We start from the raw sequence: 26,288 nt of genomic DNA on the forward strand, positions 1-26,288 counted from the left end.
GCTCACCAGTTAATGAGGGAACAAGTAAAACATCAAAACCAGCCTGAAGAACACTTGAGGAGTTAGGTATTATAGGTAATTTAATAAAGAAGGTAGTTCCTGGGCTAGATACAACACTGCTTAAAATACTGCAGCTGCTGCTGCTGCTGCTAAGTCGCTTCAGTCGTGTCCGACTCTGTGCGACCCCATAGACGGCAGCCCACCAGGCTCCGCCATCCCTGGGATTCTCCAGGCAAGAACACTGGAGTGGGTTGCCAATTCCTTCTCCAGTAAATGAAAGTGAAGTCACTCAGTCGTGTCCGACTCTTAGCGACCCCATGGACTGTAGCCTACCAGGCTCCTCCGTCCATGGGATTTTCCAGGCAAGAGTACTGGAGTGGGGTGCCATTGCCTTCTCCAGCTTAAAGTACTATAGGAACATAAACTGTAACCTTTGGGTAATTTACTGTCTTCAGTGAGATGATCTCGTCTTGTTCAGGGAATCATCTGTATCTGTAGGGTGGTGTTTGGTTTCTTTGTGTTGGTCTATACTGTATATTATACAGCTGATGTCTAGGAGGGGTCCTTGATCCTCTGGTGTCAGTGTTTGGGGGCACCATAATGTTCTGGTCCTCTCCATGTTGATAACTAGAACAGTCTCCCAGGAACGTTGAGGGCATGGTGTTGAGAAACAAGATTTATAAAAACTTCAGGTAGGTACCCAGCCCCTGATGTACTTCCTGGAAAAAAAGGATGCAAATAAATGAGAATGAAGATCACATACTCTTTCAATAAATAGTGCTTGTTCTTATTGAGATGTTACCTGACTTGCTTGCCTGGAGGATCAGCTGCTCTGGGTCCAGGGTGGGAAATCAGTTTCACTTTTCCTTAAAAATGAATATATAAACACATTAAACAGTACAATGAAAACCACTGTTTTCTGATATACTGACCTATGTCCCCATACACAGAGACACTAGCTTTGGGAAGTCAAAGTAAGATGGTTAGGAAATAAAATGAAAATGCATATATTTTGTTACAAAGCACAATAACAATAACCTACCTATTCCTGCCCAAATGCTGCCTGTCCTCACCTCCTTCCCCTCTGGCCCCCTAGGCTACTGACTACTCCCTTCTTAGACACTCTCCTGCTCTCATGATCTGATGAAAACACTTGTAACTAAACACAACAACTCCTCTTGTATGCATATGCAGAGCTGCACTCCCTAAGAAAGAAAGAAAGTGAAGTGCTAGTCACTCAGTCATGTCTGACTCTTTGCCATCTCATGGACTGTAGCCTGCGAAGCTCTTCTGTCTATGGGCTTCTCCAGGTAAGAATACTGGAGTGGGTAGCTATTCCCTTCTCTAGGGGATCTTCCTGATGCAGGGATAGAACCTTCATCTCCTGCATTGGCAGGTGGATTCATTACCATCTGAGCCACCAGGGAATTTTAAGAGCAAGGACTTAATTTTGTTTCCATTTGCACAATGTTTAGGGTGCTGGGCACAGGGCAGTGGTGTGGGTGGGGTAGAAAGAGTGTGTACTTTGGACACAGGTTCTCCTGGGGTTAGACCCAGCTCCGGCACCTACTGCCTTGTGACCTTAGGAAGATTGCTTAATCGCTGTGAATCTAGGTATCTTCACAGGCAAAATAGGGATAATAATGGTGATGGTACCACACAGAAGACACTCCATAGACTTTGGCTATTGTTATTTCTAGTGATGGAAAATAGGGACTCAAATTCCTGTTTACATAAAGATGTAAAGTCAGCTTAGAGCAAAATGACCCTGATATTACCTGGACTAAGGGCATTGGTCTCCCCATCCAGGCGTGAGTAAGTGTCTGCTGAGAACATTTGGTTCAAACTGGAATATATTTGGGCAGAGATGTCAAGAGATGTCAACCTGGCAGAGTTTACCTTTTATTCTATCATTGGAGCTGTGAGGGTTTCCATCTGGATTTAATCAGAGTTGATTTAGTCAAGTCTGGGGGTGAAGCATTTCTAAAGTTGGAACAGATATTGTAAACTCTAAGCCAGCTTCCCTGCTCAACCATGATAATGTGCTCAACCATGATGTGTTTCAATCAAGTCATTGGAGAAGTTGTCATCTCAGTGATCTGAACTAGCTGATCTGGAAAATTTCTGTGGAAATCGTTTGTCCTCTGATGTCTGTGTTTGCCCTCTGATGTCTCATTGATTAAAACTCAAAGTCATGTATTTAAATAACATAAGACAAGAGCCCCCCTCTAAGAAGGGAAGGGTAACATGAGAATAGCGCTGAGCTTTGTGTTTGAAGACATCGGTGCTTCGCTTGGGCTCATACTCAAGCTTACCGATGGGGAGGGTCAAGTATTTATTCAAAAGGTGGGTCACTACCCATTTATTGAGGTGGGTCATGACCACAAGTGGGATTCTATCTGCTAAAAAGTGATGGATTTCCCTCTGACTACTAGATCCCACCCGGCCCAGGCCACAGTTTTCTGTTATCTCACTACAAGAGATAATACAAGAGATACAAGATTTAGTAATTAATCTACAGTTGGCCTAAAAAGTCAACCGCTTAAGTCTTCAGAAAATAGTTTCTTTTCTTTGTTAGCTGTTCCTGAAAAATGTTGTCACTTAAAAAGAACTTTTACTTTGAAATAATTGTAGACTCAAAGAAAGTTACAAAATAGTTTGCTGAGAGGTCCCATGCAGCTTCACCCAGCCGCCCCCAGTGTTAATATCTTAGAGAACTGGAGTGCAATATCAAACCAGGAGATTGCTTGCTACAATCCAAGAGCTTGTTTATATTTCACCAGTTTTATATACATGTGTGTATGCAGTTCTATGCAGTTACATACATGTGTAATTTCATGTGACAGTGACCCATATAACAAGGCTCTCTCACTCTCTTTATAGCCACACCTACTTCTTCTATATCAATTCCTAATCCATGCAACCACTAATTTTGAAATGAAGCAGGACCCTATGGTCTTTGCTTCCCATGTCCTTAGCCTACATTTTTGTCTGCAGAAAAATTTTAGCCAAGGAATAAGTTTAATCAGAAAAATTAGAACATATAGAAACAAAGGAAAACAGTCAAAAGAGACCAAATAATAATAATAATGTAGTCACTAAGCATTGTCAAGAACTTTTAGTTCCTTCTCAAGGGCTATAGATAATATTCTGAGCTGTATTCTGTGAGCTATCTTGTAGACACTACAACCCCCACCAGGTGGAAGAAGATAACTACATGATGATCAGATTATACTTATGACATGTTGTTTGGTTGCTAAGTTGTGTCTGACTATTTTTAGACCCCATGGACTGTTGCCCACCAGGCTCCTCTGTCCATAGTATTTCCAAGGCAAGAATACTGGAGTGGGTTGCCATTTCCTTCTCTAGAGATCTCCCTGACAATGCCATGTCTCCTGCATTGGCAGGCAGATTCTTTAGCACTGAGACACCTAAGCAGCCCCCATGACATAAGCTGCCACAATTCCTTGAGAACTGGCCTCAAAGAAATGGAAAAAATTGATCCTGGAACAGAAGATTAACTGTACCTAGAACAACCAACATGACACTGGTCAGTCCACTGATGATCAATTTGAAGATGACTGTCAGAGCTGACTGTGTTGTTTTTGCATGGAGCCCTCTCCCTCTGTCTACAATAGCTCTCACCCTCGATTATCAGGTAGTGGGAGTCAGCATTTGGACAGACAACACTCTTACCCTCCAGTTGCTGGCATCCAAAATAAAGCAAATTTCTTTTCACCAATCAGGCCTCTTTTTGGCTTTTGAGTCGCGAGCAGCTGGACCCCGCTTTTTGTAACAATCTGTTCAACATTTCTATAATTATTTTTATTTCAAGACAGTTATACAAATGGAATCATACAGGATGGAAAATTTTGAGATTATCTTTTTCACTTAGCATATTTTCCTAATATTAATCCAAGTTACTGCATATACCACTAGTTCGTTCAATTTTTATTGCTGAGTCTTACTCTGCACCATGGATGGACCATTCTTGCCATTCATTTATTGAAGGAAATTTGCATTGTCTCAGTTTTTGGCTATAATGATTAGAGTTGCTAAGAATAGTCCTTGAATGGTTCAGTTTCTTAGCATACTCACCAGGTTTTATTACTATATTTTATTTTAGCCATTTTGATAAATGATATATTTTCACTTGTTTTTCTCTTTCTGACTTACTTCAGTTAGTATGATAATCTCTAGGTCTTTCCATGTTGCTGCAAATCACAATATTTCATTCTTAAAAAAGAATGGCTGAGTGGTATTCCATTGCATATATGTAGCACATCTTTATTCATTCATCTATTGATGGACATTTAGTTTGCTTCTCTGTATTGGCTACTGTAAATAGTGCTGCTGTGAACATTGGGGTATATGTACCTTTTTGAATTAAAGTATTCTCTAGTTATATGCCCAGGAGTAGAATTGATGGATCATATGGGAATTCTTGTTTTAGTTTTTTAAGAAACCTCCATACTATTCTCTTTAGTGGCTGCACCAACTTGCATTCCTACAAATCGTGCAAGAATGTTGCCTTTGTCCACATCCTTGTCAACCCTTGTTATTTGTTGTCTTTTGGATAATAACCATTCTGACAGGTATAAAGTTAAATCTCATTGTGGTTTTGATTTGTATTTCCCTGATAATGATTGACACTAAGCATATTTTTATGTACCTGTTGTGTCTTTTCAGTTCTTCTGCTCATTTTAAAATTATTTTTTGATGGTGAGTTGTGTGAGTTCTTTGTATATTTTGTTTATTAAACCCTTAACAGCTATATCTTTGCAATTATCTTTTCGCATTCAGCAGACTGCTTTTTCATTTTGTTGATAGGTTTCCTTGACTGTGCAAAAGCTTTTTAGTTTGATATAGCTCCATTGGTTTATTTTTACTTTTGTTTTCCTTGCCTGAGGAGACATCCAACAAAATATTGCTAAGAATGTTAAAGAGCATACTGCCTATGCTTTCTTCTGGAAGCTTTATGGTTTCAGATCTTACATTAAAGTCTTTAATCCATTTGAGCTCATTTTTGTATATAGTTTGAAGAAATAGTCCAGCTTGATTCTTTTGCATGTAGTTCTCCAGTTTTCTCAACACCTTTTATTGAAGAGGCTGTCTTTTCCCCATTGTATGTTCTTGCCTCCTTAGCTATAGATTAATTGACCATGTAAGTGTGGGTTTATTTATGGGGGCCTCTATTCTGTTCCGTTTGTCTATTAATAATTTTGTACCAGATCATAGTTTGTGTGTGTATGCTAGTTGCTCAGTCATGTCCGAGTCTTTGTGACCCCATGGACTGTAACCCGCTAGGCTCCTCTACCCATGGAATTCTCCAGGCAAGAATACTGGAGTGGGTTGCCATTTCCCTCTCCAGGGGATCTTCCTGACCCAGGGATTGAAGCCGGGTCTCCTACATTTCAGGCGGATTCTTCACTGTCTGAGCCACCAGGGAAGCACCAAATCATAGTATATATATACACACACACACACACACACATATATATATAGTTATTTCAAGTTGCTAATCTCTTAAATATTGAACTCATTCTGATAATACTGCATTTTTACCTCCCCCTTACAGTTAAAGTTTTTAACATCATACTTACATGTTTTGTGTTTTTTGTATGTGTATGCCTTAACTATCTGTTTTGTGTATGCTTTTTGTTTTGTGTATGCCTTAACTATTTGATTGTAGATATAAATGATTTTTACTACTTTTGTCTTTTAACTTTCTTCTAGCCTTATAAGTGATTGCTCTTCTATCTTTACTGTATGTTTGCCTTCAGCAGTGAGATTTTCCTTTCATAATTTTCATATTTCTAGTTGTGGTCTTTTTTTTTTTTTCAGGCTTAGAAGAGTCCCTTTAACGTTCTTTTAAAGCTGGCTTAGAGGCACTGAACTCTTTGAGCTTTTGCTTGCCTTTGAAACTCTTTATGTCTCCTTCAAATCTGAATAATAGCTTCAGTGAGTAGTATATTCTTGGTTGTAGATTTTTCATTTCATCACTTTGTGTATCTTGCGCCATTCCCTTCTCATCTGCAAAATTTCTGCTGAAAAATCAGTTGTTCATCATACAGGAGTTCCCTCTATGTGACTTCCCTGGTGTCTCAGCTGGTAAAGAATACACCTGCCATGTGGGATACCTGGGTTTGATCCCTGGGTTGGGAAGATCCCCGGGAGAAGGAAACGGCTACCCACTCCAGTATTCTGGAGAATTCCATGGACTATACAGTCCATGGGGTTGCAAAGAGTCAGACATGACTGAGTGACTTTCACTTGCATATGTAACTAATTGTTTTTACCTTTCTGCTTTTAATATTCTCTCATCATCTTTAATATTTGCCCTTTTAATTACAGTGTGTCTTGAGGGTCTTTTTGGGATCATCTTGTTTGGGACTCTCTGTGCTGCCTGGACCTGGATGTCTGTTTCTTTTCCCAGGTTAGGGAAGTTTTCAGTTATTATTTCTTCAAATATTTCCCTGCCCCTCCCCCCTCTCTGGAGTTTCCCTCATAGCCCCGTCAGTAAAGAATCTGACTGCAATGCAGGAAACCTGGGTTTAATTCCTGGATTGGGAAGATCCCCTGGAAAAGGAAATGGCAACCCACCCCAGTATTCTTGCCTGGAGAATCCCATGGACAGAGGAGCCTGGTGGGCTATAGTCCATGTGGTTGTAAGAGTCAGACATGGCTTAGCAACTAAACCACCACAACCACTCCCTCTCTCTTCTTTTCGGACTCCTAATAATGCAAATGTTAGTATGCTTGATGTTGTCCCAGAGTTCTCTTTAAATTCCTTCTTTGGATTTTTTTTTTTTTTTTAATGTTCAGCTTGGGTGGTTTCCACTATTCTGCCTTCTGATCCATTCTTCTATATCATCTAATCTATTGTTGATTCTTACTAATATATATTTTATTTTAGTTACTTCAGTTATATTTGGTTCTTCTTTACATTTTCTAAATTGTTAAACTTCTCACAGTTCTTCTGAGTTCACTGAGCATCTTTATGATCGTTACGTTGAACTCTTTATTAAGCATATCGCTTATTTCCACTTTGCTCAGTTCTTCTTCTGAGTTTTTGTTTTATTCCTTTGTTTGGACTATATTCCTCTGTATCTTCATTTTGCCTAATTCTCTTTTTAGTTCTACTTATTGGGTATATCAGGTTTCCCAGGTGGAGTTTGCCTGCCAATGCAGGAGATGGAGGAGATGCTGACTCACTCCTTGAGTGGGAAGATCTCCTGGAGAAGGAAATGGCAACTCACTCCAGTATTCTTGCCTGAGAAATGCCATGAACAGAGGAGCCTGGCAGGCTACAGTCCATGAGGTTACAAAAGATTCGGACACAACCTAGCAACTAAACCGGAGAAGACAATGGCACCCCACTCCAGTACTCTTGCCTGGAAAATCCCATGGACAGAGGAGCCTGGTGGGCTGCAGTCCATGGGGTTGTGAAGAGTCAGACACGACTGAGCAACTTAACTTTCACTTTTCACTTTCAAGCATTGGAGAAGGAAATGGCATCCCACTCCAGTGTTCTTGCCTGGAGAATCCCAGTGATGGAGGAGCCTGGTAGGCTGCCATCTATGGGGTCGCACAGAGTCGGACATGGCTGCAGTGACTTAGCAGCAGCAGCAGCAGCAACTAAACAACAACAACATCATTGGCATATCAGTTACATTTTTCAGTCCTGGAGAATCACCTTATATGGGAGATGTGTGTGTGTCCCAGCAGAGCACTCCCCTCTGTTCTTGGAGCTCCATGCTCTAGGGGTGCTCCCTGTGTGTGCTGCATATGTCTGGGTGATGTGATCGGACAATCACAGAGGATGTGCCAGTAGACAGAGCTGGCTCCTGGCCCTATTGGGTGTCAGGCCTTTCCTCATGTGAAGGTTGCCAGTCACTGTAGGGCTAGTTCCAGAGGAGTGGCTAGTTGGGGGTTCCAGGGAGTCCTGGGGCTGGTGCAAGCCCATTTGTAGCTGTGTATGGTTCTTCTCATAGCTGGCTGCTTGAGACCTGGTCTCAGGACTGGCTCCAGCTGGCTGGTGGGCAGTGGGCCCCAGGCAAGAAGAGGCTAGAGGGAAGACTCCAATCTGATATCTGTCAGCACTAGTGTTTTTGTGGGGGAGCAAGATCCCCAAAATGGCTTCACTACTGTCTATGTCCCTAAGGGGAGAGTTAGCTGCCTCCTGGAGACTCTCCAAGATCAGCAGGTGGATCTGATCCAGGCTTCTTTCAAATTACTGCCTCTGCACTGGGTCTTGGAGTGTCAGATTTTGCCCTTCAAGAGTGGAGTCTCTATTTTATACAGCCTTCTGACTCTCATAAAGCAAACCTCTGGCCTTCAAGGCCAGATCTTCTGGGGGCTTATCTTCTCAGTGCAGGATCTTTGGCTGGGGAGCTTCTACCCCTCACTCCTTGGGGAAAACCTCTGCAGTTGTGATTATCCTCCTTTATGGAAGTCGCCCACCTGGAGTTTGGGTCTTGACTGTACTGTGAATCCACCCCTCCTACTTGCCTCTTTGTGGTTCCCTCTTTATGTCTTTAGTTGTAGGAGATCTTTTCTGCTAGTCTTCAGGTGTTCTCATAGATAGTTACTTTGTAAATAGTTGTAATTTTCTTGTGCCTGTAGGAGGAGGTGGGCTCAGGATCTTCTTACTGTGCCATCTTGACCACTCCCTGCCCAAAGTCTTTAAATATTTTATTTTTAAATTAAGAGAAAACTGTGTGTATGCTAATTTTAATTTCATAACACCTTTGATTAACTGTCAAAAATTCTCTAAGTGAATTGAGAGTTTTCTGCCTGATTTTTCACCTGAACTTTGAGTGTGAATGTATGTATGTATGTATGTGTGTGTGATATATGTAGGCTGAAAACAATGCAGCTATGACCCTTTGGTTTGATTTTCCTTTTGTAATACAGTACAGTGAATTCCCTATATTAAGGCCTATATTGTTTATGTTCACTGATGGATGAAAGTAAAGACAGGTCAGAGCCCACACTGTAGATTTTCTATTTTAAGCATGTGACATATGTTGAGCCCAGTTCTCCAAGTGGGGTCTTCCTTGTTACAAGCACTTTTCTCATCTTCATGAGCCATGGGTTGAGGAGCTCCTCCAGGACTTCATATGCACACACCCAACACCTGCATACAGGTTTAGGATGGACACAATGTCTGGACTCTGCTGGGCTGTTTGCTGGTGAAGGGAGAGGGAGGAGGTATCTCCCCTCACAAAGGGGGTAAGTGCCCTCCCAGTACCAAGCTGCAGCAGAAGGCTGTGGGGAGAGAGCCCAGGGTGATGTTGATGAGGCCAGAATGAGGAGAGTGAGGGTGCAGTGACACCAACGCCTTGCTTGAGTGTTAAGAGCTTAGTCCCTTTTATTTCATTAGTTTTAGGAGATAGTCCTTCTAGTTACCCCTTTTTTGAAAGTGAGAAAATTAAAGTTTAGTGGGTTGGTTTGTTGTTGTTGTTTGGTTGTTAAGTCATGTCCAACTCTTCGGCCAACCCATGGACTGTAGACCGCCAGGCTCCTGTGTTCATCGAATTTTCCAGGCAAGAATACTGAAGTGGGTTGCTATTTCCTTCTCCAAGGGGTCTTCCTGACCCAGAGGTTGAGCCCACGCTTCCTGCATTGGTAGGCAGATTCTTTATTATGGAGCCACCTAGGAAGCCCTAGTTGAGGTGGTTTAACTTGTCCCAAATTTTGTAGTTGAAACTGAGGAGCCATTTAATCTGTGTAGGTAACCACACAGATGAATTCTGCAGCCCCTCATTACAGAGGAGGTGGGGAGGAGGCATGGCCCTCTTGCAGCCACTTTTCTGTCAGCTTCCTTAAGGCCCTCAGTGACTGAGCAGGCCCTCAGGGACTGAGCAGGCCCCCAGGGACTTGTTTTCAGATGGGATCAGGCCAGGTGGAAACCACCCCCACCACACAAGAGCTGTGGTCCCAATGAGTGCAGAGCTGGGAAACAGGACATCCCTGTTCAAAGACATAGGTTTGTATGTTATCCACCCAGTCTCTCTCCAGTCAGGTGTGAGTGTGTGAATGAGAGTGCTAAGGACAGAGAGTGTGTAAAGTGCACAAGATGGTACGTGGGGACAATCTCAACTTTTAAAAAAAATGAGACAGAACAAAGAGTACCAAGTTATATATGACTAGGACCCAGACAGGCCACACTGGGACACAAGCAGGGCTGAAGGATGAATGCTTGTGGAGTGTTCTGGTCGGACTTAACAGACAGGACACAAGCTCCTCATGAAACATAGTGGGCAGAGTCAGGCTCCGAGTATCCCAATGCCTTGGAAGCACCTGGAGCTTGGTGGTGCTTTCAAAGACTGATGAGTGGATGCATGAATGAGCAAAAAAAAAAAAAAAATCATATGATCGAGACCAAGAGGGTCTTCCTACAAATTTCATTTTTGAGGTTGGATGACTGGGGCTTCAAAAATCAAGAATGTCCTCGGGATCAGGTATTCTACTTTGGCCACCTGACACGGAGAGCCAATTCTTTGGAAAAGACCCTGATGCTGGGAAATATTGAAGGCGAAAAGAGAAGGGGAGGCAGAGGATGAGATGGTTAGATAGCATTACCAACTCAATGGACATGAATTTGAGCAAACTCTGAGAGATAGTGGAGGACAGAGGAGCCTGGTGTGCTACAGTCCATGGGGGTCACAAACAGTTGTACATAACTTAGTGACTGAACAACAGCAACAATAACAATTCTTTGCACAACTTAGGTAAATCACTTAAAATTCTGACACCTCAGCTTCCTCATTACTGCACTGCAGGCCTGTTAGGAAAATTGGACAGGCTGCAGGAGGAGACACATTAGAACCATAGGTACGGGTTGGGAGCTGGAACACTCCTATTTGTCCTTTAGTAACACCTTCCCTTCCATGACTTTTATTTTCCCCTTCACGTATGAGCTTGTTTGCACTGTCTCTTTCCTTCTCTGTTTCTGCCACCTTTTCTCTGTGCCTCTGTCTAATATGATCATCCAACCTGAGTTCAATGCAACCCCGTTAACTGAAATTTTCTCACCAACTGCACATGCTTTCTCTGTCTCTTATTTCCAAACTTTGAGGTGGAGGTGATTGATGGCTGACTAGCCAGTGGATCACTTGGTTTGACCTGTGCTCATCCAATCACTTGTGTTGGGAGGGGTCATATTGTGGGAGGAGCAAGCAAACTTGTAGACAAACTGGTGATTAATCCTCAGGAGCCTGTGCTGGTGGGATGTGTGATAAGTGCAGGAGTTGCTGGACACAGGCTAGCTCTTCTCTCCCTGGAAGCATTGCTTTCCTCCTTCTCTGAGTCGGCCTCTGCTGGTGGGTCTTCAAGAAGATGGAGGAACCCGTGTTTGGAGGGAGTTCATAAGAACCATTTGGTAAATTCATGTCTTGGAATCACCAGGACTTTGCTGCTAAGATTCACTTCCTTCCCTTTTGCTGTCCTGTTATTTGCAGGATGTTATCTCAAGCAAATTTATGCTTTCAATCATTTGGAAGGAAAATGAAGGGTGATTTCTCATACATGCACACTTTCCCTTCTGCTTCACAGTTGCCAGCTGCTCTGTGAAGTTGTAATTCAATAGCTTAAAACAAACAAAAAAACTAAACAACCAACCACAAACAAATCAAAATGCACTATCTTTCAGTGAGAGGGAACAGAATTCTAAGTTAACTGTGGTCTTTTACCCAAAGTCAGTAATAGTTTATCAGTTTATCTTATATAATTATAAGATTAAGTTCAGTCTCAAAGCCAGCAGAGGAAAACTGACAGGGTGTACCTATGTCCCAGGATGTCAAGATGAGAGCGATTCAGAAAGCAGTGACTGCCTATCAGTGCAGGGTGGGAGGATGCTCATGTCATTGGCTGAAGGTGCATTTTCCCCATCTGGGTGGCAGGGCAAGTATTAGGTGAGCAGTCAAAGAAACTGGGTATTTGAAGTTGCTGTGAAGAGCTGATCCTTCAAATCCCTCCCCAGACTGGAGTGGAGAGCAGCAGTGGGGTGGGCAGGAAAGCTTCAGGGGGTCTTGTGTTTCCTTAGTGCTCACAGTGCTGCCAAGGAGCCTGGATGAACCTGTGGGCAGCTCCACAAGCCCCACTGGCAAGCCTTGAAGCCTTGGGGAGCCTGACTAGGGGATGGGAAAGCGAGTCCAGAGGCATCTCATCTGAATAGGAACATCCTAGAGTGATGACAGCTGAGCAGGCCTTTGTCTAAATGCAGCCCAAAGTCCACTCCCACCTGGAAACCAGTCTGGAGGGCAGCAGTTCTGGAGAGGGGGCGAAGCTGGTGAAGGAGCCTCACTGGTCTCCGAGTTTCTGTGTGTCCCTGGGCTCCTTGAACCTGTCCTGGAGAGTGCTGATTCGTACAGGGCTCCATTTCAGACATAGAGATGCCTCAGAACTCAGAGAGAGTTGGAGGCAGATGGCAGAGCTAGCGATGGGTCCCTCTGCATTCTCTAACTCCCATCTCAAAGCTTAGTCATTGTCCATCTGTCATGTGCCAGATAGCATTGTGGAGCATGGTGGGCCTGACTTTGAGCATTAGCTGCACTACACTTGCTAACTTGTGCCTCTGCAGAGTTCAAGTTTTTCACATTGTGACAGGGACAGGAAAGACCACCCCACTGTAGTTGTTTCATAAACATCATGAACATCATGCTGCTCTGTGCCCTCTTGGGGCAGCTGCTCTCTTCCTGTCCTTTGGCTCATGGACACCTCCTCTAGGGAGCTGCCTGGTTTAGCTTGGGCTCCTTGCATAGCCGCCTGACCCCAGCCTTCTGCAGAATCAAGGGATCCTATTTCCTTCTCTGTGTCTCTGCCTCTGCAGACGACAGGACCAGGGTTGGCTGGGCTTCCAAACTCCATCAGGAGCAGAGTCCGACAGGAGGCACCCCCAACCTCACCTCCACTGATCTGGAAACCCACCAACTTTGTGACCTGAGGTTCAATTTCCAGCTCTCTCTAGATAGGAGATGACCTGAGCAAGATGGAGTGGTAGAAACACCAGAGTATTTGAGTTAGCCACAGGCCATATCCTAGACTTTTTGCTAATTATGTATCTAACCGTGTGATGATCACCTCTTCCATAGTTTCCAGACCTGTAAGGCAGGTTGGTGCTAATAGTGCTGTGAAGAGTTTACTAAGGTAAGATTCCTGAGGTTGGCACTGAGTGAGTCTTCTCTCTGCCTCCCAAGACTCATAGGGAAAGTGACCTCCAACCCCCTTCAGAGCCTGAATTTCCTCATTGATAAAATGCTGATGATGTTGATCATAGGTCTCCATTCATTTATTCCCTCCTACCTGCCATACTGTCATCTGACTGACATTTGTTGGCTGCTCCATCCCAGGCACTGTACCTTGCCCTTGGGATTGCTATGAGACCATAGGCAGCAGCCCACAGCTCCCAGCTGCACACACAATTGAACACTCTGTGAGCATGCTAGAACAAGATCCTACTTTCCAGTCCTGCCTGAACAGACAGACAAACAAGGACACTAGACAGCCACACAATGACCTGGTAACTCCATTGGCTCCTGACTTTCCTCCCACAACAACTCCAACCTTGATCTGTTCTCCTTGCCTCCCAGATAAAATTTACCAAGACATCTGCTTTTTGAATTGTTTCCATGTCCTGCAGCACTCAACCTACAGTACACTCCTGCTGCCTTGAACGTTTTCCAAAGTCACCGACATAAGCCCCAATCCTAACCTCTCTGGATTTCCTTGCATCAAAGGACCTCATGTCACCTATGCGTGCCTCCTCCCTTGTTCCAGCAAGTAAAGCACCCAATTCTGTTTCTGTTCCTGGTGGTCTTTGGCTGGTGAGCATCAACAGTTAAGATTGGGACAAAATAAAATATTGGAAATCAAAGTGCTTTGTAATTTTCAAAGCCCTCCACAAATGAGGAGGCAGGCTTATTCCTCTCCTGGGACAAAGGATTGAATCCCTCAGAGGACAACTTCAGCTGTGCCCTGTGGATGATGGCAAGTTCTACCTGTATATCAAGCCAGCCTGACGAAGTCCAGCATATTCCAAATTGATGGACTGTGGTTTGATGCTTTCTTGGGCTAGTTTAACAAACTTGCAATGACCTCCACCTGGTAGAGAAGATGATAGGCAAACAAGGAAATCCAAAGTAGCAATTTTAATCATGTTTTAATTCAGGTCCCACTTAGTAGCAGCAAAAAGTTCAACCTAAGAACTCACCACACCTTGTGGGCAATTTCCTACCTTCCAACATCTGGTCTTTAATTATCCTTTAGTATTTATTTCATCCAGGAAACAGGCTGACTCCTCTGCCAGATCATCCAGAGCAGGGGACTTGAGAAACACACACATATGTCAACAGATGGATTACAAGGAGTACAGTTCTAGGCAAAATGCATTTGCTTTTAAAAAGCATTAGTACATAAGTTAGTCTGTCAGAAAACATGTGCAGCTAATTGTACAGAAAAAAATGTAGTCCTACAGTAATATCCTCTACATATAGTCACTTCTTACAAAGCAAGAGTGATTGGGCATATTACTAATGGAATAGAAGTCAGACTGTATTCATTAAATTGGATTTTTGAGTTTACTAGAATCAATTTTATAACATATTTATTCTTTCTTACAACTTCATGAGTATTTAACTCCTGTTTGCAGGCCGACTAAAGAAGTGATTTTGCCACTTCTGGGGTAATATTAAAAACAATAAATTGTAAAAAGCATAATTTTTCAGACCAGGAAGAGGGGGAGACATCCTAATACTCTGTGTTTCTGTGTCTGTCTGCAGGGCCTGAGCTGGGTAGGGGCAGCTTCCCAGTGGCCACAGGAAATTGGAGGCTGCTGGTGTGACCATGGAGAAGAGAGATAACTCTATTAAAATGATCAGGTTTGATGTGTGTAGATCAGTGAGCCAAGCTACACATGTGAGGAAGCACTTGAACCTTGTGTGGATAAGCACTGCCAGTCCACCAACAATCCAAGTCATCATGGCTTGTTGCAAATCTGACTGGTCTTTGTGATGAGAACTCCTTGATGCCTGGGCTGGATATTCTCATTTCTGGACCAGGCATGTAGCAGGACTACTTAGTGTTTGCCCCATGTATGTTTTTTAGCAGGAGCAGTCCTCTGCAGTATCTTGCAGGCTGCATTTGTAGAGGGCAGTATTGTAGAGTGGTTAGGTACTCAGACACTGGAGCCATGTGCTCGGCTCAATTCTTGCTCTGCACTTCTCAGCTGCATGACCTTCCTGGGCAGGTCAATTTGACTTTCTGTATGTCAGTTTCTCTTCTATAAACTGGGGCAACTGTAGGCCTTTTCTGTAGGATTATTGTGAGAATTAAAAGAGCCATAAAACCTTTCATGCAGGGTCATGCAACTGTAGGCCTTTTCTGTAGGATTATTGTGAGAATTAAAAGAGCCAGAAAACCTTTCATGCAGAGATTCTGGGTGTGACCCTGTAGTCTGTGGTTATTGAACACCTGCTAGGGGCATGGACATCTGGATGGTTTTGTGGAAAGCAAAGCTGTGGCCAATAATGAACACACTTGTTTAGTGTTTTATATTTTCTAAGAACTTTTTGTGTTGCACTTTGACCTTCTGGGAACAAACACAACTATTTTCTTGAGCACATTTCCCCCAAAGAGAATCTAGCATTCAGTTGCTCACAAGCTCTTCCCAACCTCAGGAGTAATGGAAGTAGCTCTGGTCTGCTGGCCTGGGTACTGATCAGAAGTAGGAGAGGATGTTTTTCCATTCATCTCTGCATCCCCAGGGCCCAAGTCAGGGCAACTGAAGGTGGAGACTGAACTCCAGAGAGAAAGTACCATGTGAATACTGGTGGGAACAACAGAGTCAGAAACAAGCCAGCCCAGGGTCCAGAATGTAGGTTTTGGGGGCTGAGGATGGGAAGCATGGCAAGAAATTATAATCTTAGAGGGATTCCAACCTGGAGCACTTCAAGGATCAGTGAGCCAAAAGTGCTGGACACATGCTGTATCCAGGCAGACAGGCTACAGGGGCTCACGACAGTGGACAAGGCAGGCAGAAGCTATAGGTTCTGGCTGGCCACACAAGAGGCCAAGCTATGGGGTCTGGGAGCAGTTTGAGGGGTCCATCTTGTCAGAAGAAAGACTTCTGGGCCAGGTCTGGGCCAAGTCCTGTGTCTGTAGGGGCCAACAATTTATTCACCAATTTATTCTTTATCTTGGTAAAGTCCTTCCTGTGTGGACTGGAAACTGTGTTCACTAATTCTGGCTCAGCAGTGGCTGGACATTTATAAAAATTAGTTAATAAAATGAATCAAATGACTTGTAAGATTTTAGAACAGGGTGTTACTGTTCTCCAAGAATGGCAACCACTCTCTGTATTTTTATTATGTTTTAGCAGTAACTATCACCCTGGAAAGTCCTCGAGGAGACTCGCTGAGCTGGCAAAACAACCTCCCCTTGGATCAGCTATGATTAAAATGAGCCTATTAACCGAGATACTTTATAAATTTCAGATGATCTCTTTTCTATTATTCTCTAAGAAGATTAACATTTTTTTTTAATGAAGGTTTGGGGCAAGACAAATAACCCAAGGTTAAATGAAGCATCATTTCCTGTCTTGTGAATTTCTTTTTCTTAAGAGCCTGGAGTCAGAAATACAGGTTGTATTTCCCTGTGTCTTTACTTGTCTGGTAATTTTTGATTGGATGAGCTATTTCAAATTCTAAAAGATGATGCTGTTAATGTGCTGCACTCAATATGTCAGCAAATTCAGAAAACTCAGCAATGGCCCCAGGAATGGAAAAGGTAAGTTTTCATTCCAATCCCAAAGAAAGGCAAGGCCAAGGAATGTTCAAACTACCATACTATTTCATTCATTTCACATGCTAGCAAGGTAATGCTCAAAATCCTTCAAGCTAGGCTTCAACAGTATGTGAACCAAGAAATTCCAGATGTACAAGCTGGATTTAGAAAAGGCAGAAGAACCAGAGATCAAATACCAACATCTGCTGGATCATAGGAAAAGCAAGGCAATTCCAGAAAAACATCAATCTCTGCTTCATTGGCTACATGAAAGCCTTTGACTATGTGGATCACAACAAACTAGAATATTATTAAAGAGATAGGAATACCAGACCACCATACCTTCCTCCTGATAAACCTGTATGCAGGTCAAGAAGCAAGAGCTAGAATCAGACGTGAAACAATGGACTGGTTCCAAATTGGGAAAGGAGTACCTCAAGGCTGTATATTGTCATCCTGCTTATTTAACTTATATGCAGAGTACATCATGTGAAATGCCAAACTGGATGAATCACAAGCTGGAATCAAGATTGCCAGAAGACATATCAACAACTTTGAATATGCAGATAATACCACTGTAATGACAGAAAGAGGAACTAAAGAGCCTCAAGATGAGGGTGAAAGAGGAGAGTGAGAAAACTGACTTAAAACAACACTGAAAAAACTAAGATCATGGCATCTGATCCCATCACTTCCTGGCAAATAGATGGTGAAAATGTGGAAATGGTGGCAGATTTATTTTCTTGGACTCCAAAATCACTGTGGATGGTGACTGAAGCCATTAAATTAAGAGACAGTTGCTTCTTGGAAGAAAGGCTATGGCTAACTTAGACAGCATATTAAAAAGCTGAGACATCAGTTCGCTGACACAAGTCAGCTATTCAAAGCTATGGTTTTTATAGTAGTCATGTATGAATGTGAGAGTTGGGCCATAAAGGAGCCTGAATACTGAAGAATGGATGTTTTCAAATTGTGGTGCTGGAGAAGACTCTTGAAAGTCCCTTGGACTGCAAGGAGATCAAACTAGTCCACCCTAATGGCAATCAACCCTGTATATACATTGGAAGGACTGATGCTGAAGCTGAAGCTCCAATACTTTGGCCACACAATGCGAAGAACTGACTCACTGGAAAAGACCCTGATGCCAGGAAAGATTGAATCCAGAAGGAGAAGAGGACGGCAGAGGATGAGATGGTTGGTTGGCATCACTGACTTGATGGACATGAGTTTGAACAAGCTCCAGGAGTTGGTGATGGATAGGGAAGCCTGGTGTGCTGCATTCCGTGGGTTTGGAAAGAGTCAGACATGACTCAGTGAATGAACAACAACAATAGCCTTTGTTCTGCAATATTTACCTTGTAGTGCGACCAATTTCCTTGAATTTTGTTGTGAGATTCAGTTAAATTATTTAGGTCAAATTTGATCCTTTTTGGATTTAAAATTCTTTATGACAGAACTGGATGTTTTGCTGTTTTACTCCTCAGGTTGATTTTTCCACATTCTTGAGGCAAGAGCCTTCGGTATACTCCACCCAGTGTCCTTTAACCTTGAGATTTTCCAATCTGAGTGTTGGAGACAGGCAATATTTCTATCCCCATGTGAGTTCTCAGAACTGTTACCTTCCATTTTTTAAGGTGGTTTTTCCCTGATCAACCATAGTTTCCTTGCATGATTGTGTTGATCAGGACTCTGTGAATACTCGAGAAGGATCCTCTGCTAGTCTTCAGTTTTCTCTCTTTCCCCTGATGCTCTGTTCTGGAAACTAGCCAGTCTCCCTAGAACCTCAATTCAAAGAGACTGTGGGTCCTAGAGAACTCTCTCCTTTGGCTGTGGCCTGGAACGTTTTTCCGGGCAGTAAGCTGGGACCATCATAAGGCTATTCTCACCTGTTGACCACCTCTCAGGGGCCCCCGTCCTTTGTTGCTTGATGTAGAGTATCTTAAAAACTGTTGTTTCATGTATTTTGTCTATTTTTTCAACTGTTTCAAACAGGAGGGAGAATCTGGTCTTGTCACTCCATCTTGGCCAGAGGCAAGAACCTCTTGTTATCTCATTTTACAGGTTAGAGAGTTGAGACTCAAAGATTTTAAGTAGTTTGTCCAAGCTAGTAGATGTTGGAACCAAGATTCAAGTCCCATCCTTTTTCCAGTTACCACGCTATGTGATCTTGGACTAACTATGTAGTTAGTATGTAAATTCTTCAAATTTCAGGGGTTTTTTTCTTAGAAAAATGATGCAATGATTAGATTTGTATGTACAGCAGCCAGGCTGACTCAGAGGCATTGTTCACTTTTTGTCAATTCCTTCCTGCTTTTAGCTAAGTGCTTAATTCACAAGTGAGGGTCTCATAACCAGGATGGTGCACAACTCTGAGTGACATCCGGGTGAAGTGTGCTTGAGGGGACTCTGCTTCCTCTCACTGAGTGCCCAGAACCTTGGGAATGAGATGTCTGAAGTGTCACTTTCTGCAGCTTCTCTGGAACCTACTCTCAATGCATAATCATAGTTAGTGAAAATCAATCTTGACACCAAATCAAGGTGAGTACTGGCCTGTTGGTCTTCATAAGACCAGGTAGAGAAGTAAGTTCTGAATTCATAGTGTCATGAAAACTTTGTTGAAACAATGCACCTCCTTCTCTCCTGTTAATACTTCTATGGACCGGTGATACTTATTGGGATGAGACAAATCCCCAGTGCTCAGTAGAAGGAGGGTCTGGAAACTCATTCCCGGCTGTTGGCCCTGGGAGGCTGCATGATTTAGGGTTAGAGATTCATGGTAAACTCCACTCCAGCAGTGTTTCATTTGTGACCCCAGGAAGGGTCATCTCCATTCTGCAAGCATCATTTTCTTCATCTGTAAAATGGGAGTATTAATACCTAATTTTGTAAGGTTGTTATGAGGTTTAGAGATAAAGCATATAAAGTGAGTATCACATAGTAGAAGCTCAATAAATAATTAAACTAGAAAACTTAAATTGTGCCTAACCAAGCATGTTTCCAAAGGAGGTTTTGGGATCAAGAATAAGGATGGATCATATGAAGTGATTAGGCTCCCAGGATCTCATATAAAATCAATCTTAATTAGGTAGGACCTACTATTAATTTGTACTGTGAAGGCTCCATTTTACTTTATGGTGGCTGGAGTAGAGCAGGATATTTAGAATACCTGTGCTATGAGGAAACTTGCAAAGACAAGCACAGAAGGGCTGAGTTTATTTCAAGAAGGACAGGAAAAATCCATTAAGTTTGGCTTTAGACCCACCACTGTTTAGGATGTGAACACTCTCACAGCAAAGCGTGTTTTCCTGACATCTCCCATCCGTCTTCATTTTGAAACATCTACTGTATGTCAGGCCCTCACCTGACCAGGTACTGTCTGCATTATATTGTACTTGATTCTCACATCAGCACTACGATGTCAAGATTGTGTGTGTGGACATGCAAGCTCAGGGGGGACACACAAGCTTCAGCAGGTTGACAACCCTGGGACAAAAACTGGCGTTGGCCTGACTCCAGGTTGCCTATTTTAGAGGAAAGTGAGCATGCCCAGTGGGGTGGAGCAGATGTGTGCAGTCAGCAGAGCACCTTCAGAGCAGGACAGGGAAGCGGATGATGTGAGGAGCCAGTCTAGAACACAGGACCCTGGCAGCCAGTTCTGCTAATGGCAGGTGACATTTTAGGACTCATAGACTGGCCTTGACTGGGGACATGGGTGGTTCCAAAGCCTCCAGTCAGGCTGTGGCTGTTTGGGGATGCAAGTGCAGCTCCCGGGCTTGGAATCAGCAGCCCTGGTGGGCCTGTGCTCGGCTCAGGACCGGGGTTGACTGAGATGAGGCAGGGGAGAAGACTGGGAGCTGGATTGGATGGTTTTGAGTTTGTCACTGCATCTGGGGAGAACTGACATGTTTGCATCACAGAAACTTGCAATGTATGAGTTTATGTGTCTTAAGATTTCCCTCTATAATATTGTGTTTCTGTGTAGAGGATGTGCCCCCCTCCTTTGTTAGATTTACTCTTAGGTATTTCATGTTTCCTGGCTGTTATAAGTGGATATCCTTTCTCAAATTTCATTTTTTATTTTTTTGTTGCTGAAATTTATAGAAATATATATTATAGTTTTATTTTTTCCTTTCCAATTCTTTTATTACTTTTTGCATGCCTTAGGCATTGGCCAGTATCTCCAATAAAGTGTTAAATAGAAGTGGTAATCAGTGGGCATCCCTTCTTGGCCCTGAATTCAGAGAGTAAGTAGGTCTTCAATATTTTACTGTTTAGGGGAAATGTTTTCTGCAGGGATTATTTATAGTAGATATTATTTATTAGATTAAAGAAGTTGCCTCTGATCCTAGTTTTCTAAAAATTTTTTTTCCTAAATGGATGTTGAATTTTATCAAATGCTTTTTCTGCATCTATTAAGATGCTCAGATGATTTTACTCCTTTATTGAATACTCTGTTGAATTACATTAGTTGAATTTATTTGTAAACTAATTTTGCTTTCCTAAAATAAATATAGCTTATTTCTTTGTATATGTCACTGGATTTAATTTGCTAGTATTTTGTTTATGACTTTTGTAACCAAGTTCATGAGAGATATTGGTATGTGATTTTTCTTTTTTTTAATTTTTAATTTATTTATTTATCTTTTTTTTACTTTACAATATTGTATTAGTTTTGCCATACATTGATATGAATCCACCATGGGTGTATCTGTGTTCCTTGTAATGCCCTTGTTGGCTTTTGGTAGCAAGATTAAAATGAGCTGGAAAAAGTTCCTTTTTTTCCCTCACTATCTGGAAGAGTTTGTGTTATTTCTTTTTAATATTTAATAGAATTTATTGTTAAAGCTAGTTTGACCTGAAGATGTCCATGTGGGAAGAATTTTAGTTAATAATTCAATTTTTAAAATATATCTACTTATTTAGATTTTCTTTTTGGTCAGTTTTGGTAGGTTGTGTTTTTCAAGGAATTTATCCATTTTATTTAAATTTTTATATGTATTACCATAAAGTTTTTATAAAATTCTTTTTCTATCTTTTAAATCTCTTTATAATCTATACTGGTGATCCCCTTTTTGTTTCTGATGTTAGTTGATTGTGACTTTTCTCCTTATTTCTTGACTGGATATCTAAGAATTAAAAAAAGAATTGGTGATGCTGATTTTTTGTATTATATGTTTCCTCTTTCTTTAATTTCTATTCTTAATATTATTGCTCCTGATACTTTTTTGTTCTTCTAAAAATATTTACTTGTTTATTTGGCTGTGCTAAGTCTTAGTTGTGGCATGTGGGATCTAGTTCCTTTACCAGGGGTTGAACCTGGGCCCCCTGCATTGGAAACATGAAGTCTTAGCCACTGGGTCACAAGGGAAGTCTTTACTTTCTTTGTTTTTATTTTCTTTGCTTTTTCTGAGATTATTTGTTAGCCTCCCTTCTTCTAATATCTACATTTATGGCTATACAGTTCTCACTAATTTTGAATCTAGCTATATCCCACAAACTTTTATGTGCCATATTTTCATCATCAGTTAAAAGTATTTTAAAATTTCCACTGTGACTTTTTTGTTTGACTTTTGAATTTATTGGGCTTCCCGGGTGGCTCAAGTGGTTAAGAATCTGCCTAGCAATGCAAGAGATGCAGGAGACCCAGATTCGATCCCTGGGTCGGGAAGATCCCCTGGAGGAGGAAATGACCACCCACTCCAGTATACTTGCCTGGAAAATCTTATGGACAGAGGAGCCTGGTGGGCTGCAGTCCATGGCATTGGAGAGTTGGACACGACTTTGCAGCTGAACATACATGAATTTATTTTTCAAGTATTTTACTTAAATTTCTAAACACGTGAGGATTTTATACTTAAATTTTGTTATTGATTACTGATTTAGAATGCTCAAGGAACATACTCTGAGTGATTCTAAGACTTGAGACTTACTTTAAGGCTCAATATATGGACTGTTTGATAATTATTTCATGTGGGCTTGGAAGGAGCATGCATTCTGCAGAGGGATACTGTTTTCTGTATGTGTCTGCTAGGTGGATTTGTTGATGGTGCTGTTCAAATCACCTGTATTCTCAATACTTTTTTGTCTACTTGTCTTATTAATTGTTCAGGTCTGTCACTATGATTGCATATTTGTCTGATTTTCCTTTTAGTTTCATCTGGTTTTGCTTTATGTATTTTAAAATTATTTTATCAGGTGCATCCATGTTTAGAAATGTTATCTCTTCCTCATGGATTGATCCTTTTATCACATGAAGATGTTCCTGTTTCTATCTAGTAATGTGTTTTCAAAATTTTTGACTTAATCTCATTTGGCTAATATATTTGTATTTTCATACCAGCTTTCTTCTGATTAGTTTTTTCATGTATATCTTTTTCATTCTCTCTCAATCTTTTTGTTCTTATATTTAAGTTGCTTCATATCAGCTTTCTTCTGATCAGTTTTTTTTCATGTGTATCTTTTTCATTCTCTCTTAATCTTTTTGTTCTTGTGTTTAAGGTATATCTCTTATACGCAATGGCTTTCCTGGTGGCTCAGTGGTAAAGAATCCACCTGCCAATACAGGAGACTCAAGTTCGATCTCTGGGCTGGAAAGCTCTCCTAGAGAAGGAAATGGCACCCCACTTCAGTATTACTGAAAGTGAAATTGAAGTCATTCAGTCGTGTCCGACTGTTTGTGACCCCATGCACTGTAGCCCACCAGGTTCCGCTGTCTATGGAATTTTCCAGGCAAGAGTACTGGAGTGGATTGCCATTTCCTTCTCCAGGGGATCTTCCTGACTCAGGGATTGAACCCGGGTCTCCTGCAATTGCAGGCAGACGCTTTACTGTCTGAGCCACCAGGGATGTGTTATTATTGCCTAGGACAGCCTATGGACAGAGCAGCCTGGTGGGTTACAGTCAATAGGATTGCAAAGAGTCAGACATGACCTAGTAATTAAACAAAAACAACAACTGACAAGTAACATGAAAGTTTTTCTGAAGTCTCAATTTTTGGAGTATTCAATCCATTTACATTTAATTCAATTGATACAATATTTTGAGCTTAAATTGATCATTTTTTTTTTCAATTTCTCTTTCTCGTCTAAACTACGTTCCTTTTTCTTTCCTTTCTTACCTTTTTTTGGAGTAGTCAGGTATATTTTTATTATTCATTTTTTTTAACCTCTTAATTAAAAGACTCTTGAGAGTCCCTTGGACAACAAAGAGATCAAACCAATCAATCCTAAAGGAAATCAATCCTGAATATTCATTGGAAGGACTGATGCTGAAGCTGAAGCTCTAATACTTTGGCAACCTGATGCAAAGAGCTGACTCATTGGAAAAGACCCTGATTCTGGGAAAGACTGAAGGCAGGAGGAGAAGGGGATGACAGAGGATGAGATGGTTGAATGTTATCATGGAATCAATGGATGTGAGTTTGAGCAAACTCAGGGAGACAGTGAAGGACAGGGAGGCCTGGTGTGCTCCTGTTCAGGGGTTGCAAAAAGTTGGACATGACTGAGCAACTGAGCAACAACAATACCATTTTAGGTATACATTTGGTTATTTTTTGGTTATTTTTTTATACCCTGGCTTACACTTAAGGTTACAACATGTATCTTTGACTAATTACAGTCTAATTTAAAGTAGTATTTTTACTATTTTCCAGGAATGCTTGGACCTTAGAACACTAACTTTATTTATTCCCTTCCAACTTTTGTGATATTTTTGTCATGTATACAAATTCTACATATATTTTTAAACCACATATGGCATTGTTATTATTTTTGTTTGTATAGTTAGCATTCATTTAGATTTTTCCATATTTTTATCCTTTGCATTTTTCATTTCTTCCTGTACTTCCATATTTTTTGCTCAAAAAATTATTGTAGTATTTTTTAGAGTGAATTTCCTGATGATGACTTCTGTCTTTTGTTTGCTTGTTTGAAATGTTTTATTTTGTCTTTGTTTCAAGGATATATTTTTCTGGGTATAGAGTACCCAGATTGACAATTACTTTGTTTCTTCTGCACTTTAAAGATCTGTTCCATTTTCTTCTGGCTTCCATTACTTCTGAGAGGGATTTTATTTCAATCTTATTACTCTGTTAGAGGTAATTTTTTCTTCTGGCTGCATTAAAAAATCTCTCTCTCTTTTGGCTTTTTTGATGCACTCAGTGTTATTTTCTTACAGGTTATGACCTCTTTGAATCTGTGGTTTGATATCTTTCATCATTTGGGGGAATATTCTCTGAATCATGTTTTGCTTGTTGCTCCATCCTTCTTCTCCTCCTTTGGGACCACAGTTACCATATTCAAGACATTTCCACCATGTCACTGTGTTTCTTGCTTGTTTCTATATTCTCAACTTCTGTGCCTCAGTCTACATATGTTCTTGTGAATCATCTTTTATTTCATTAATTATCTCTTTGTTATCTTTAAACTGCTGTTTATTGAGTTCTCACTTCTGTTCTTCTGTTTTTAATTTAGAAATTTCATTTGTTTTTTTTTTTTGTGGCTAAAACCTTGTATCATTTAACTTATGGAACATAGTAATCACAGCTATTTAATACAAATTTCTGATAACTCAGATCTCCAGTGGTCTGTTTATCATGTCTCTTGTTCCTTTTTGTTTTGGTCAGTTCTTGACTTTTTGCACAGCTTTTTTTTTATGTTGACGACCAGAATTGTTTGTAATAAAATCATGGATATAATTCAAAGCTCTAGATGAGGGTTATGCTTCTCAAGAGAGGATTTATGTGTTTCTGGCAGGTTTTTAATATGAAGAAATCTCCTTACCCTACTCTAGTTGAAGCTGGGTCTTAGTGTTTGTGAGGTGAGCCCTCTGGGAGACATGACTGTGCTCACCAGATCACCTCCTCCTCATTGGGCGAGACTCAACTCCCACTGCACAGTCCTGAAAGACTGCCCAAAGCTTTGTTTACCTCTCAGCTCTTAGCAGTTGCCTGCTTGCTTGACTTGGAAGTGGGAAGGTGCCCTCAGTCCTTGAGGACAGAGAAAGATGGAGAAAGTGTACCCAGTATATTTCTAGGACAGAGAGGGGCTGCGGGAATCCAGACAGTGACTAGTATGGTGGCAGTTCTGCATTTGCTCTGTAGTCTCTCTCAGACTGTGCCTTCCTGGTAGAAAAGAGGGCCAGAGCCCTAAAGCAGTGTCTCTAATTGCTTTCTTAACTAGCTGCTGCCTTGCAGGTTAATTCTGTTTGCAGGGAGCTGTGGCTGTCAGAGGCAGAAGTGGTGGACCAGTATGGTGAAGACAATAGACAGATGGGCAACAGATAGGGCTCCAGCAAGTTCCCTGGACTGTCCCACAGGGACCTGGCTTTGCACTGAGAAGGGCTGAAACCCCCATGCCATACATCTCCCTGGGTAAGGAAGACTTTCTTTAGTAGTGTTTTTTGTTGTTTTTATTTATTTTTTTCTCTAGGTTGAAACTAAGTTGAGATTTAAATTACTTTGGGAGCTAAAAGCTGCACTGATATTTTTCTTCATTAAGAGCATA

At 41.5% G+C, this 26,288-nt stretch overlaps 1 protein-coding gene across 3 annotated transcripts in view; it reads left to right on the forward strand.

The window, feature by feature from the left end:
- The window catches only part of PLEKHB2 (pleckstrin homology domain containing B2), a 294,333-nt gene that overhangs the window by 195,202 nt on the left and 72,843 nt on the right, over nucleotides 1–26,288 (forward strand). The window lies entirely within an intron of this gene.

This window comes from Giraffa tippelskirchi, chromosome 3, assembly GCF_054371585.1.
Source record: "Giraffa tippelskirchi isolate mGirTip1 chromosome 3, T2T-mGirTip1v1.2.pri, whole genome shotgun sequence".
NCBI classification, from domain to species: domain Eukaryota; kingdom Metazoa; phylum Chordata; class Mammalia; order Artiodactyla; family Giraffidae; genus Giraffa; species Giraffa tippelskirchi.